General features: G+C 35.0%; 1 pseudogene; it reads left to right on the forward strand.

Annotated features, from left to right (window-relative positions):
* Positions 1-6,421: 6,421 nt before the first annotated feature.
* On the forward strand, positions 6,422-9,071 carry LOC140624783 (ATP synthase subunit beta, mitochondrial pseudogene; annotated as a pseudogene).
* The last annotated feature ends 4,919 nt before the right edge of the window (positions 9,072-13,990 follow it).

Consider the following 13,990-nt stretch of genomic DNA (forward strand, 5'->3'; position numbering starts at 1 on the left):
AGCCACTTGGGGAAAGGGAAAATAGTTAAGGGGGATGATTTTATGGTCTTCGGATGAGTAAGAATTGGGAGAAAAAAACTAGCAGAGTCAGTACGTGTCTGCTTGTGAAAATATCTATTTTACTGGATCTGGTTTAAGAATTGGTAAATTTTTATAAAAAATGTGTTCCTGACAATAGCTATTTATAGCTATTCCTGAATGGGGGTCAGCAAGAAGGGGGGTGGCATTTTGTGAGGTAGAGAGGAGATGGATGTTGAGACTGTGAGAGTTGATTACATGTCTTCGAGGGTCAGCAGAACCTTCAATGATAGATCACTATAACACATTCCACTGACAGCTATGTCAGTGTTCATTTACGAACATTTAGAAACAACTATAGAATCTGTGGTTATATTTCACCTACACTGACCCATATAATTACCATAAAAATTAGCTAGGTTTTAAAAATTTTGATCCAGTTCTTTGTTTTGGTGCCTATTTCTTTTCTTGAACCATATTGCCTGCTGTCTCTTCCCTGTAATGTCTCAACACATGTATAGTTAGGTTTGTGGTATGTGACCCTATTGCTCTAGACATAACTGAATAAATTAGTACCAATCCACTAATCTCTGATTAACTGACAATAGCATTCTTTTGGTGATTAGTTAAATATGTGCAACAAGTAATAAGGTTCATATTAGACCCTCAATAATTTGTAGATAATGATATCATATAATACTATGTTATTGACACAATTATCTTCTTTTTACTATCTTTTTAACTGATTGCTTCTATCCTGCCACCTTCTTAAATTTGTCTGCTTTCTAAAACCACATAATTAAATATGTGGGATTCTCAATGTTATGTCTTTTTTCTGATGTTTTCCCTCTCTTCTCCCCTCCCTTTCTATCCCTTCGCCTTGTCCTCTTGCCCTCTTCTCTCTCTCAACCCTCTGTTTCATCCATTTTCTATATAAGTAAACATTCCCTAATCCTGGCTTCTAACTTGTTCTTCAGTTCTGCAATTCCATTCTCATTAAATATCTCTAGAAAGTGGAATTTTGAAATTGATTTTCTGATGGTTAGTGACATAAAATATGGAAACAAGGGCTGAGGTGCTGAATAGATCTAATCAATTCTGTTCTTTCTCCCCTTTTTATTTAAAAGTAAGAATTTCACTGGGCAGGGAAGAAGGGAAGACAGAAGAGGAACCATAGTTCTCCTTGAAGGAAGAAAAGGAAATAAAAATAAAGCATTGTCCCCTAAAATCATAGTAACCAATGTTAAAATGATAGCTTGCAATTTGCAATGCTCTTTTCATGTACCTCATTGCCTTACTTACTCCATGTTCATGATGAGGAAACTGGTACTCATAGAGGCTGAGTTCCTTCTGTACGATATTCCCTTTACTCACTGAATCAAGAAGAAGCCCAGGTCTGCAAATGGAGCATCATCTTGTGTTTATTTCATTTGACTCCAAGATAGATCTGTGTGAAGTCATAAAACATAAAATCACTTAAAGATCCACCATTTCTGCCAACTGTAAATCAGAGGCTGGTGTTAAGGCTTGACGTAAGGGACAGTCAGAGAAAAGTTATATGGCTTCTGTGAAATATTCTACTTACCATGATTCATTGTGCAGATCGAGTACAGCCTTTCCATCCACTGGAGGTCTTGACCATGGTGCCTTCTCCTAGAGTAAAGAGAACATTACACTTTTTGACCTTGTCAGTGGAAGTCTGAAAGAGGGCTTCTAAACACTGTCTTGTGTGCGGCAGACGAATTAAAACTGGGTCTGTCTCACCTACTACCAGGTTCTAACTTACTTTGTGAGAGTCAATCTAGTATTTAATGTCACAAGCCTTGACTTTGAACTAGTCTGTATTTGTGTTTCTGGAGCACTGGCAGTGACACAGTAGACACTTTATTTGCTCTTTCTAAACCTCAAATTCCTTATGTGTAAAATGAGATAATAAAATAAGAAGTTCTTTTGAGAACTAATTCAGATATCACATATTGAAGCATTTGAATCAGTGCCTAAACACGGTAGCTGCTATTGTCGTCGTCATCATCATCATCATCATCATCATCATTATCAACAACAGGTTATTACTAAGCTATAGTGAAAAGGACATACATTCTTGGAGTTAAACTGATTTTGGAGTAAACCTTTCCCACCGATTACTAAAAATTGAAATTAGGCAGATTATTTACCTTTCATTGAGCTATTCCCTGTGTATTGGGTATATTACTTCTCCATGGAATCAGAGTGAAGATTAATTAGGTCATTTATGTCAAGTTCATGGAAAATGGAATGCCTAAAAAATGACCAGAGATCAGCAAAAACTCTCCTTGCCCTTTGCCTGAATTCATAATGATATGAAGTGCTTAGCAAAATAGATTTTTGTTCAAGCTGTTCATCAACCATATAAGGGGGAAAAATGTTTTTTCAGTCTATGACACTACTACTTCCTTACCTTGCTTAACATTTTTTGTAAGCACTTCATCGGTTTATGCTTATATACTCCTATCCACACTCTATTTTTCATATTTATCTTTTAAATAAAATTTGAAACATACAAATTACAGAAAAACAAAATATATACTTATGCACTTGTTGAGGAGGAAATGAATTCCCTTCTAACTTTCTAAGTTCTTTGACTGGTCTATTAATAATCACATTAACATAAAATAGATTAGCAGAAGAAAAAATAATTGCGTATATATGGGGGCCCCATTAGAGTATGAAACACCAAGAACAAGCTGGGCAATTGAAGCTTATATGGCATCTTGAGCTCAGGAATGGGATTGAGCTGTGGGGTCTCAAAGGCAAGGAGAGTGAGTTATAGGACAAAAAAAGAAGAGAAGATGGTAATTGGAAGTTTATCCTTCCATACAGATAGTTTATTCAGATAAAAAAGTTATCTGTTGGTAGTAGCTCTCTTTCTGCACCAGGCCCCTATCTGAATTATTTTAGGTGCTTTAGGGAGAGGTAAAAATTTTTCTTGAGTTTGCTAGGTCTTGATTGTTTTCCGCTCAAAATATTTCATGTGCCTAAGTGGCACATTTTAGGGGAAATTTATTCAGAACCCTTTCTGACCCAACACAAAGATTAAAGATACATTAACATTTTCTTATTTTTTCAAATGTCCATTTACTTTTTTTAGGCAATTATACATGAAGTTTTCTTCTCCATCTCTTCATGCTTATTTACTTACAAAGATAATTACAAGTAACTGTATTAATGACATTCATGTCTTTATAGTTTGTAACATATATCTGTATTCATAAAATATACTACTTTTTGGTATGATCCTGAGTTTGATAAAAATTTATCTGAAAAACAACTATATTTTTGTGGTTAGACTTTTAATTGCCAGTTTGATTTCTTTAATATTTAGAAGTCAATTTTATTTAAGTTTCAAAAAATATCTTAAAATATATTTTTTCTAATAAATGTTTGATTAGCTTTATACTACTATGGATATGAGTATTTTTATGATTTTTTTCCATTCTAAACATAGCTATACTCTTCCTTTCAATTCCATTGTTACTTACCTATACTTTCTTCCATCCTTATTCAAAATTATTTACTATTTTATTATTCTTCTTAAATTTGTAGATTATGTTCTTGACAATTCTGTCTTTGGTCTTTATGTTTTTTTATTTTATAAGTTCTAATTCTCATTTTTCTTAAATCAATCATTTTTAAATTTTTTTATTTTACTTTTTCTGATTTTTGTAATCAAAATGCTTAAGTCATACTTTATATATATATTATATATATATATAATATAATATATATATACAAAAGAAAAAAACATATTTTTTTTTTCTTTTTTCCAGGAGCTCATGACCCCGGGTCCCAGCCTCCCACCCAGGCTTGCCCGTAGCCATCCTGTATCTGTGCAGAGCTATTTCCTCCAGGGACATATGTGTCTGAGGGCCAGGTGGTCTGCAAATATGTCTACATATATGTATTTTGATATGTAATGTCTACTGATGGTATAACTTTCCCTCAAAGTCAAACTTTGGTCTTCTCTGTGTTAATGCATAAAAAGCTTTCACTTTCTTTCGATTCTAATGCTTAGTTTATTCAATTACAATTTCTGTTACCCATTAGTTATTTAGAAATATGTTTTGATATTTCCAAATGACAAGAGTTTAGATATAATTATTTTGCTGTCACATTGGGATCATAGAATGTCACCTCTGTGATTGTTTCACGGTCATTTTTTTGAGCCTCCCACTGTGCCTTAGAACATTAGAAAATTTCATATATGTTCTGTGTGCTCCTGAAAAAATATACCTCATTTTATTTTCCATTGCTTTGTTGTGTTTCACAGATATTGCATTTTTTATAAATAGAAGATTTGTGGCAACCCTGTGGCAACCAAGTCTATCAGCACCATTTTTTCCACAATATTTGCTCACTTGATGTTTTTGTATCACACTTTGGTAATCTTCACGATATTTCAAACTTTTAAATTATTATTGTATTGTTATGGTAGTTTGTAATCAGAGATGGAGTCTAAAGATGTGACTGAACTGCTATCAGACATCTTTGATGTTTCTATCATAATTGTTTTCAGGAGTCAAAAACTGTCCCCAAATAAGACAGTGAACTTAATCACTAAATGTTCTCTGTGTTTTGACTGCTCCACTGACTGGCTGTTTCTCTGTCTCTCTCTCTTTCCTCAAGGCTCTCATTTCCTGAAACACAATAATATTGAAGTTAAGCCAAATAGCCCTATAATGGTCTCTAAGTGTTCAAATAAGGAGGAGTTAGTTGCATGTCTCACTTGAAATTAAAAGCTAGAAATAATTAATCTTAGTAAAAAAGTCATGTTGAAAGCTAAGATAGGCCAAAAGCGATGGGTCTTATATTAAAGAATTAGCCAAGTTTTATTTTATTTTATTTTATTTTTTAGCCAAGTTTTAAAGACAAAGCAAAAGTTATTGAAGGAATTTGAAACTGTTACTTTAGTGAACACATAAATGATAGGAAAGCAAAACAACTTGATTGCTGATATGGAGAAAACTTGAGTGGTTTGGATAAAAGATTAAACTGACCATAACATTCCCTTAAGCCAAAGCCTGGTCCAGAGCAAAACTCTAATTCTCTTCAATTCTGTGAAGTCTGAGAAAGGTGAAAAATCAAAGGAAGAGAAGTTTGAAAGTAGCCGAGGATGGTTCATGGGGCTTAATGAAAGAAGCCATCTCCATAACATAAAAGTATAAGATGAAACAGTAAGTGCTGGTATAGAAGCTGCAGCAAATAATCCAGAAAATCTACCTAAAGAAAATAAATGAAAGTCATTGCACTAAACAATAGATTTTTCAGTGTAGATGAGAGAGGCTTATATGGAAAAAGATGCCATCTAGGACTTCCATAGCTGGAGAGAAGAAGTCAGTGCCTGGCTTCAAAGATTCAAAGGACTAGCTGGCTCTCCCTTCAGGGGCTAATGTAGATCGTGACTTAGGTTGCAGCCAATGGTCATTTATTATTTTGAAAATTCTAGGACCTAAGAATTACGCTAAATCTATTCTGTCTATGCTCTAGAAATGGAACAAGAAGGCTAGATGGCAACACATCTATTTACAACATGGTTTACTGAATATTTTTTTTAAGATTTTATTTATTTATTCATGAGAGACACAGAGAAAGAGGCAGAGACATAAGCAGAGGGAGAAGCAGGCTCCATGCAGGGAGCCTGACATGGGACTCGATCCCGGGACTCTGGTATTACCACCTGAGCTAAAGGCAGACCAACACTCAATCGCTGAGCCACCCAGGTGGTCCCGTTTACTGAGTAATTTAAGCCCACTGTAGAAACCTACTGCTAAAAACAGAAAGGATTTATTTCAAAATATTACTACTCATTGACAATGTACATGGTCACCCAAGAGTTCTAATGGAGATGTACAATGAGATTAATGTTGTTTTCATGCCTACTAACATAACATCCATTTTGTAGTGCATGGATCAAAGAGTAACTTTCTAGCCTTACTATTTAAGAAATACATTTGGGGGCACCGGGATGGCTTATTGGTTGAGCATCTGCCTTTGGCTCAGGGTGTGATTCTGGTCCAGAGATCATGTCCCACATCGAACTACTCACAGGGAGCCTACTTCTCCTTCTGCCTGTGTCTCTGCCTCTCTCTGTATCTCTCATGAATAAATAAATAACACCTTAAAAAAAGAAGAAATACATTTCATAAGATTATAGCTGCCATTAGCTGTGATTCCTCTGATGGATCTGGATAAAGTACATTGAAAACCTTTTGGAAAGGACCTACCATTTTAGATGCCATTAAAAACACTTAAGATTCATGGAAAGTGGCCAGATATCACCACTAATAGGAGTTTGGAAGAAGTTGATTCGAACTCTCCTGGAAGACTCTGAGGGGTTCAAGACTTCCATGGAGGAAATAAGTCCACTATGGTGGACACAACAAGAAAACTAGAATTGGAGATGGAGCCTGAAGACATTACCGGACTGTTACAAGGTCATGATAAAATTTTCACATATAAGCTACTTCTTAAGGATGAACAAAGAAAGTGGTTGCTTGAGATGGAAACTATTCTTGGTGAAGTTGCAGTGAGTATTGTTGAAATAACAACAAATTTTTTTCTAATTCTTATTAGTTGATAAAGCAGGGGTGGGCTTTGAAAAAATTGACTCCAATTTTGAAAGAAGGTCTACTGGGGGTAAAATGCTATCACAGCATCACGTGCTACAGAGAAACTGAATGGCAAGTTAGAGTTCACACTAAGGTTCTGTCATCTTGGGTTTTGTAGTTTGTGTAACTGCTACTCTGGCCTCCAGGGCCTTGTGGGGACTCAGCCCTTCAGCACTGCTACCCCAAGTCCGGGTCTTACTATGGGCCACTCCAGCAGCACTCCCACCTGCCAGAAACTATACCACCCAAACATCTCCTTCTCTGAAGGGAGGGGCTGCCACTGGGGATGTAGTGGCAGTCATCAGTGCAGTGGTGGGTGTCCAGTTTGATGAACGATTACCACCCAACCTAAATCCACTGGAAGAGCAAGGCAAAGAGACCAGACTGGTTTTGGAGGTGGCCCAGAATTTGGGTGAGAGCACAGTGAGGACTATTGCTATGGATGATACTGAAGGCTTAGTTAGAGGCCAGAAAGTCCTGGATTCTATTACACCAGTCAAAATTCCCCTTGGTTCTGAGACGTTGAACAGAATCATGAATGTCATTGGAAAACCTGCTAATGAGGGAGCTCCCATCAAAACCAACAGTTTACACCTATTCATGCTGAGGCTCCTGAGTTCATAGAGATGAGTGTGGAGCAGGAAATTCTGGTTACTGGTATCAAGGTTGTGGATCTGCTGGCTCCCTGTGCCAAGGGTGACAAAACTGAGCTCCTTGGTGGTGCTAGAATTGGCAAGACAGTATTGATCATGGAGCTAATCAACAATGTCATCAAAGCCTATGGTGGTCACTTTGTATTTGTTGGTGTTGTGAAGAGGAACTGTGAAGGCAATGACATACTATGAAGTAATTGAATCTGGTGTTATCAACTTAAAAGATGCTTCCCCCAAGGTAGCACTGGTGTGTGGTCAAATGAATGAACCATCTAGGGCTCATGCCTGGGTAGCTCTAAATGGACTATTGCTGAATACTTCAGAGACCAAGAGGGTCACTATATACTGTCATTTGTTGATAATACCTTGTGCTTCACCCAGGCTGGCTCTGCGGTGTCTGCTTTACTGTGCAGAATTTCTTCTGCTGTGGGCTATGCCTTGGCCACTGACATGGGTACAACATAGGAAGGAATCACCACCACCAAAAAGGGATCTGTTACCTCTGTACAGGTTATCTATGTGCCTGCTGATGACTTGGCTGACCCTCCTCGGCTACTACCTTTGCCCATTTAAGTGCTACCACTGTGCTGTCCCATGCTATTGCTCAGTTGCTCATCTATCTAGTTTTGGACCCTCTGAATTTGACCTCTCAAATCATGGATACCAATGTTATGGAAATGAATATTATGATGTTGCCCATGAGAGTCCAATAGATCCTACAGGACTACACATTGTTCCAGGACATCATTGCCGTCCTGGGTATGGATGAACTTTCTGAGCAAGACCAGTTGACTGTGTCCCATGCACAGAAAATACAGAGTTTCTTGTGTCAGCCATTCTGAATTGCTAGGGTTTTCACAGATCATATGGGGAAGCTGGTACCTATGAAGGAGACCATCAAAGGATTCCAGCAGATTTTGGCAGGTAAATATGACCACCTCCCAGAACAGGCCTTCTCTAAGGTGGGACCCATTGGAGAAACTATGGTAAAAGCTGATGAGCTGGCTGAAGAGCATTGGTGAGAGGGTCCTTTTGGCAAACTAAGCACTGATTTTCTATGCTGTCCCTCTCTTTGACCTGAATCAAAAAATCTCAGTTTGTTCTGTAGGCCACATGAGAGCCTCAGCTGAAGACATTGTGTTCTGTCTGAAGAGTATTGAAGGTTTCCAATAAAATGTACACCCCTCCAAAAAAAAAGTGAATTGATGCTGCAAACTTTATTGTCTTATTTTCAGAAATTGTCACACCACCCCAAGCTTTCACCAGCCATCACCCCAATCAATCATCAGCCGTCAACATCAAGGCAAGACTCTCTACCAGCAAAAAGATTATGATTTGCTAAAAGCTCAGATGATGGCTACCAAGTTTTAGTAATAAATCTATTAGTATCTATATATGCTATCATCTATCTATGTATCTATGTATCTATCATCTATCTATCTATCATCTATCTATCTATCTAGACATAATGGTATTACACACAATAGACTACAGTATAGTGTAAACAGAAATTTTTAAGCATTGGGAAACCAAAAAGTAATGTGACTTGCCTTATTCTGGTATTTACTTTATTGCAATATTCACTTTATTATGATCGTCTGAAACCAGATCTGCATTATCTACAAGGTATGCCTATACAGTATTTTACAAGCTGGAGACTATGTAGAGCCTGTGTAATAATTTCTCACTTCTAGTTATTCTTTAAACAGTGTGCATACTAGTTTTTATAAATCAATAAAGCTATTTATTGTAAGGATATTGGGTTGTACTGAAATAGCATTATTTTTTTACCATAAAATAGTTTCTTTATATAGTCTTTATATAAAATTTATATAGAAATTACATACTAGTTGTGAAATCATGGTAACTGTGTAAAGATAGGAAGAAGAAAGTAAATGCCAATTGAAATCCCAACACTGAGAAAACAGCGCTAAGCATTTTGGGATTGCACTTCAATGACTCTTCCTAGGCACATGCGCATGTTCTTTTGACAATGAGATAGTCCTTTCCATTATGCTTTGCCTGGTGGACACTTGTTCAGGCCCAGGCACTTGGAAATGCAGCCTCGGTCCCTGCTGTCTCATTCACTTTATTTGTCCCAGGGAAAGTCTCTCACTTCTAACATCTGTAACATTGAATAAATACTTATTTAATGCATATCTGTTTTGAAATACCCACAAGTCTTCTGTTTAGAGGAACAAAAACAGATTTACATATTGGCCTGAGGGTTTAAACATGGGATCTCTGAAAGCACAAGTGGCAAGAAGTTCCAGCATTGGGAACATTCCCTCGAAAATGCCCTGCCCCTGGGTATATAAATTGAAATTCATGAACTATCAACAGGAGCTTATCTTCATTTGCCCCATGGGAGGAAAATGAAGGGAAAGTAATGGAAGGGTAATGAGCAAAGCAGAGCTTCAGTAGTAGAAAAAGGAAAACAAATTGTACTACATTTTCTTTCCAACTGCCTAATTAAGGGTGTGTTTGTGTATATCTATACATACGATCATTCTACATTCTCTCCTTTAAAATCAAGAAAAACAAAGGTTGATATGAAATCCTACAGTAATAAGGGTAACAATAGTAACTACATTCATACTTGTAGATTGCTTTATAGATTTTAATTTATGTTATCTTATTTAATCCATACATGAGCCATTTGAGTGGAAGGGTATGTATTATTCATTCAAAGAATTAGGAATCTGAGACCAAAAAAAAAAAAAAATTATGACTTTTCAAGGTTACAAAGCTGCTTTATGCCAGAACTAGAACTAAAACTATCACATTAGGTTGGCTAATATGCAGTTCGTGGTTCTTTTATCCTGAGGAACATAAACATTTCCTTTAAATCAAATCTGCAAAGAAAGTAACATGTTATGCAATAAAATACATTTAAATACAAGACCATTTCAGGTTTCTCTGATGTATTCAAAATTTTAGATTATAAACTGAAAAGATGTTACATTTTAAATTTTTTGCAAACAGCTTATAGAAACATCATATGCCTTGCAAACAGTTTTTGAGGGATGAGAATTTTAGAGATGTCAATCTAATTATGTTCTTTTAAAATAAGAAACAAAAGGCACCTGGGGGGTTCACTTGGTTAAGCATCTGACTCTTGATCTCAGCTCATGTCTTGATCTCAAGGTCATGAGTTCAAGCCCTGTGTTGGGCTCCACCAGGGTGTAGAGCCTACTTAAAAGCAAAAAGAGAGAGAGAGAGAGAGAGAGAGAGAGAGAGAGAAGAAACACAATTTTCAAGTTTAACTTACCCATGGTCCTATAGATTTGGGGAACACAGCTTATCCAAACACAGTGCAATTTTGATTATAAAATGAACTCTGTATACATATATGTGTAAATAACTTGATGAGTTATATAATATTAAGAAGTTCAGTTATTTATTTACCCAGTGATACCTATTTGATAATGATTTCAATTATTGAATTACATAATCATGAAGCTTTTATACTGAAACTGTTTTTGTTAAAGTGATAGCATATATCCATAAGTGCACCCATCATGTGAGTACAACTTGATACATTTTCCCAAGTAGATCACATCAACTAAATATAAACAAATTCAGAATAAAAACCAAACCATTATCATAAGTCCAGAAACCCCCTCCTGTTCTCTTGACATCATTAAGCACCCCTCAATTCTCAGTTCTAGTAATATAGATGAATTTTGGCTCTTTTTGAACATTATATATATATATAATATTATTATATATATATATAATATGCAATTTTGGGCTCTGGATTTTTTTGTTCAACATTGCATTTATGAAATTAATTCATGTAGTTGCATGATATGTGTTTGAAACAGTTTATTTGTATCCATTTGACTATTGATAAGCATTTGGGTTATTTCTAATTTTGGCAGTTGTCAATAGTGTTCATACAAAACATTTCATACAAGGCCTCTGATGAAAACATGACACATTTCAGTTGAATTTAACTCCAAGAATGAAAGGTCTTAATCACTGGCCTTGCTTTATTTACAGCACCCTTAGTGAAAACTGATATATAGATAGATATCCAAAATATTGTCTGAAAGAATCTGTTGACTTAAATCTCTGAAAAATATATTTGCTATTGCATTGAATCAATAGACAAATTTGAAAAAAAAATGATTTCTTTAAAATAGAGTTTTCCAATCCACAAGTGTGATTTATACCCTCACTTATTTGGGTTTTTGTACATTTTCTGTATAGCGTTTTATTTTCACTGTTAGATGATTTACACAAGTCTTACATGATATTTTAAGCATTAAATATAATTGGTATTATAAGTAACATAATTATAGAATGTAAATTTCTATTTGTTGTTGAAACTTTTTATTTTGAAATGACTGTAGATCAATTCCATTTGTAAGACATAATACAAAAATATCTAATGTACTCTTCACCCAGTTTCCCCCAACAGAAACCTTGCAAAACTGTAGCATAACATTTTTACAATCAAGGCATATAAGAGTTATGTCACCACAAAGATCCCTCCCTGTGTTACCCTTTTACAGCCAAATCTACTTCCCTTCTTGCCTTTTACTCCTGGAAACAAATAGTCTGTTCTACATTAATATCATTTTCATTTTAAGAACGTCATATAAATGGAATCATACAGTATATATTCCTTGGTTATTTAGTATTTCATTTAACATAATTTCCTGCAGATTCATCCAAGTCAATACACTTACCAATAATTTGTTGTTGTTGTTGTTGTTGTTGTTATTTATGTTGCTTGAGTAGCATTGCATGGTATGGATGTACTATAATTTTTTAGCCAATATCCCACTGGAAGACATTTTTAACTTTTGAGTTCTGAGAGTTTTTTATGTAATTAAATTACTAACCCTTTACCAGATATGTGGTTTACACATTGAATCATCAGTCTGTAGCTTTTTTATTATTATTCTATAAGCAGAGTCTTTTACATAGCAAAAGATTTAATTTTAAAAATTTTATGAGGTGTTTATTATTTTTAATAGAGCAAGACGTTAGTCTCAGATATAAACATCCTTTGCCTTAGCCTTACATTCCAAAGACTTATTCCTACTTTTTTAATGAAAGTTTTATAGTTTTATAATAAACTCTATATTCTCTTTTGACTCAATGTTTCTATAAGGTATAGATTTCAGATCAGATTTATTTTTCCTTTCTTCCTTCATTCATTTTTGCCTCTAGATACTGATTGCTTTCGCACCATATGTAAAAAGCCTGTCCTAAAAAAAAAAAAAAAAAAAAAAAGCCTGTCCTTTCTCCACTGATTTGCTTTTATATCTTTGTCAAAATTGGTCGGGCACTTCTGGGTTCTCTACACAGTTCTATTCATCTCTATGTCTATTGTTGCACTACTAATACACTATCTTGATTAATATAGTTATGTACTAAATATCAGCTATAATAACCTATCCTCACTTTTTTAAAATTTTTATTTATTCTAGAGCCTAGAACTTATTCCTTTCCAAATAAATTTTAGAGCAAACTAGTCTATGTGTACTAAAAACATTCCTGCAATTTTCATAGGAATAATATAAAACCTATAGACCAATCTCAGAAGATAGATCTTTTTGTTATGTTTAGTCTTCTAATCCATGAACACATTATGCCTCACTCTTTTTTTTAGGGCTTCTTCAATGCCATCAGCATTTTGAAATGTTTGGCATTCAAGCCCCGTACATGTTAAATGTACATCTAAGTATTTTATTTTATTTGGAATGATTGCAAATCATACTATGATTTAAATTTCTTTCCCCAGGTGCATTTTCAATATACAAAAGAATGATCTTGTATCCTGTGAAGTTGCTGAGCTTACTTACTAGTTCTAGGGGATTTTTGTGTTTATTTTTTTAAAGATTTTATTTATTTATTTGAGAGACAGAGAGAGAAAAAGAGAGCCCAAGTAGGGGGGAAGAGCAAAGGAAGAAGCACCCACTCCACTGAGCACAAAGCCCTATATGTGGCTGCATTCCAGGACTCTAGGAATCATGACATGAGCCGAAGACAGACACTTAACCAACCAAAGCATCCAGATAACCCTCTTTGTTCATTTTAATATTCCTTGAGATTTTCTATGTATAAAATAATGTTATTTGCAAATAGGGAGAGATTTATGTATTCCTTTACAATATGAATGCTTTTTTATTTATTTCCCTTATGCAATGTCTAGAATCTCCAATATTATATTGAAAAAGAGCAATGAGAGGAGATACTTTGGCCTTTTTCCTGATCTCAGAGGGAAAACATTCAGTCTTACTCATTAAGTTTAATGCCAGCGAAATGTTTTTTGTACATGATCTTTATCAATATCAAATTGAGGAAGTTTCCTGAAAGCTTATTTCAAGTAGGTCTTGGATTTTGACAAGTGCTTATTATGTATCAGTTATTATGTTTATATGACTTTTCCTTGTATACCTGTTGATATGATGGACTGTATTGATTAATTTTGAATACTGATCAAGCTTTATGTACTTCGATTAAGTCTCATTTAATCACGTTTAATTCTTTCTATAAATAGTGGGATTTGATTTATTAATATCTGTTTTCCCTCTAAGTCAGTGGTTTTCTTTTTCTTTTTTGTTCTTTGATTTTTTTTTCTTGGTACTTTCTGTGTTTAGTTTGGTATCAGAAATACTAATCTCATAAAATGATTTGGCAAATATCCCTTAATCCTCT

This window comes from Canis lupus, chromosome 35, assembly GCF_048164855.1.
Source record: "Canis lupus baileyi chromosome 35, mCanLup2.hap1, whole genome shotgun sequence".
In the NCBI taxonomy this organism is placed as follows: Eukaryota; Metazoa; Chordata; class Mammalia; order Carnivora; family Canidae; genus Canis; species Canis lupus.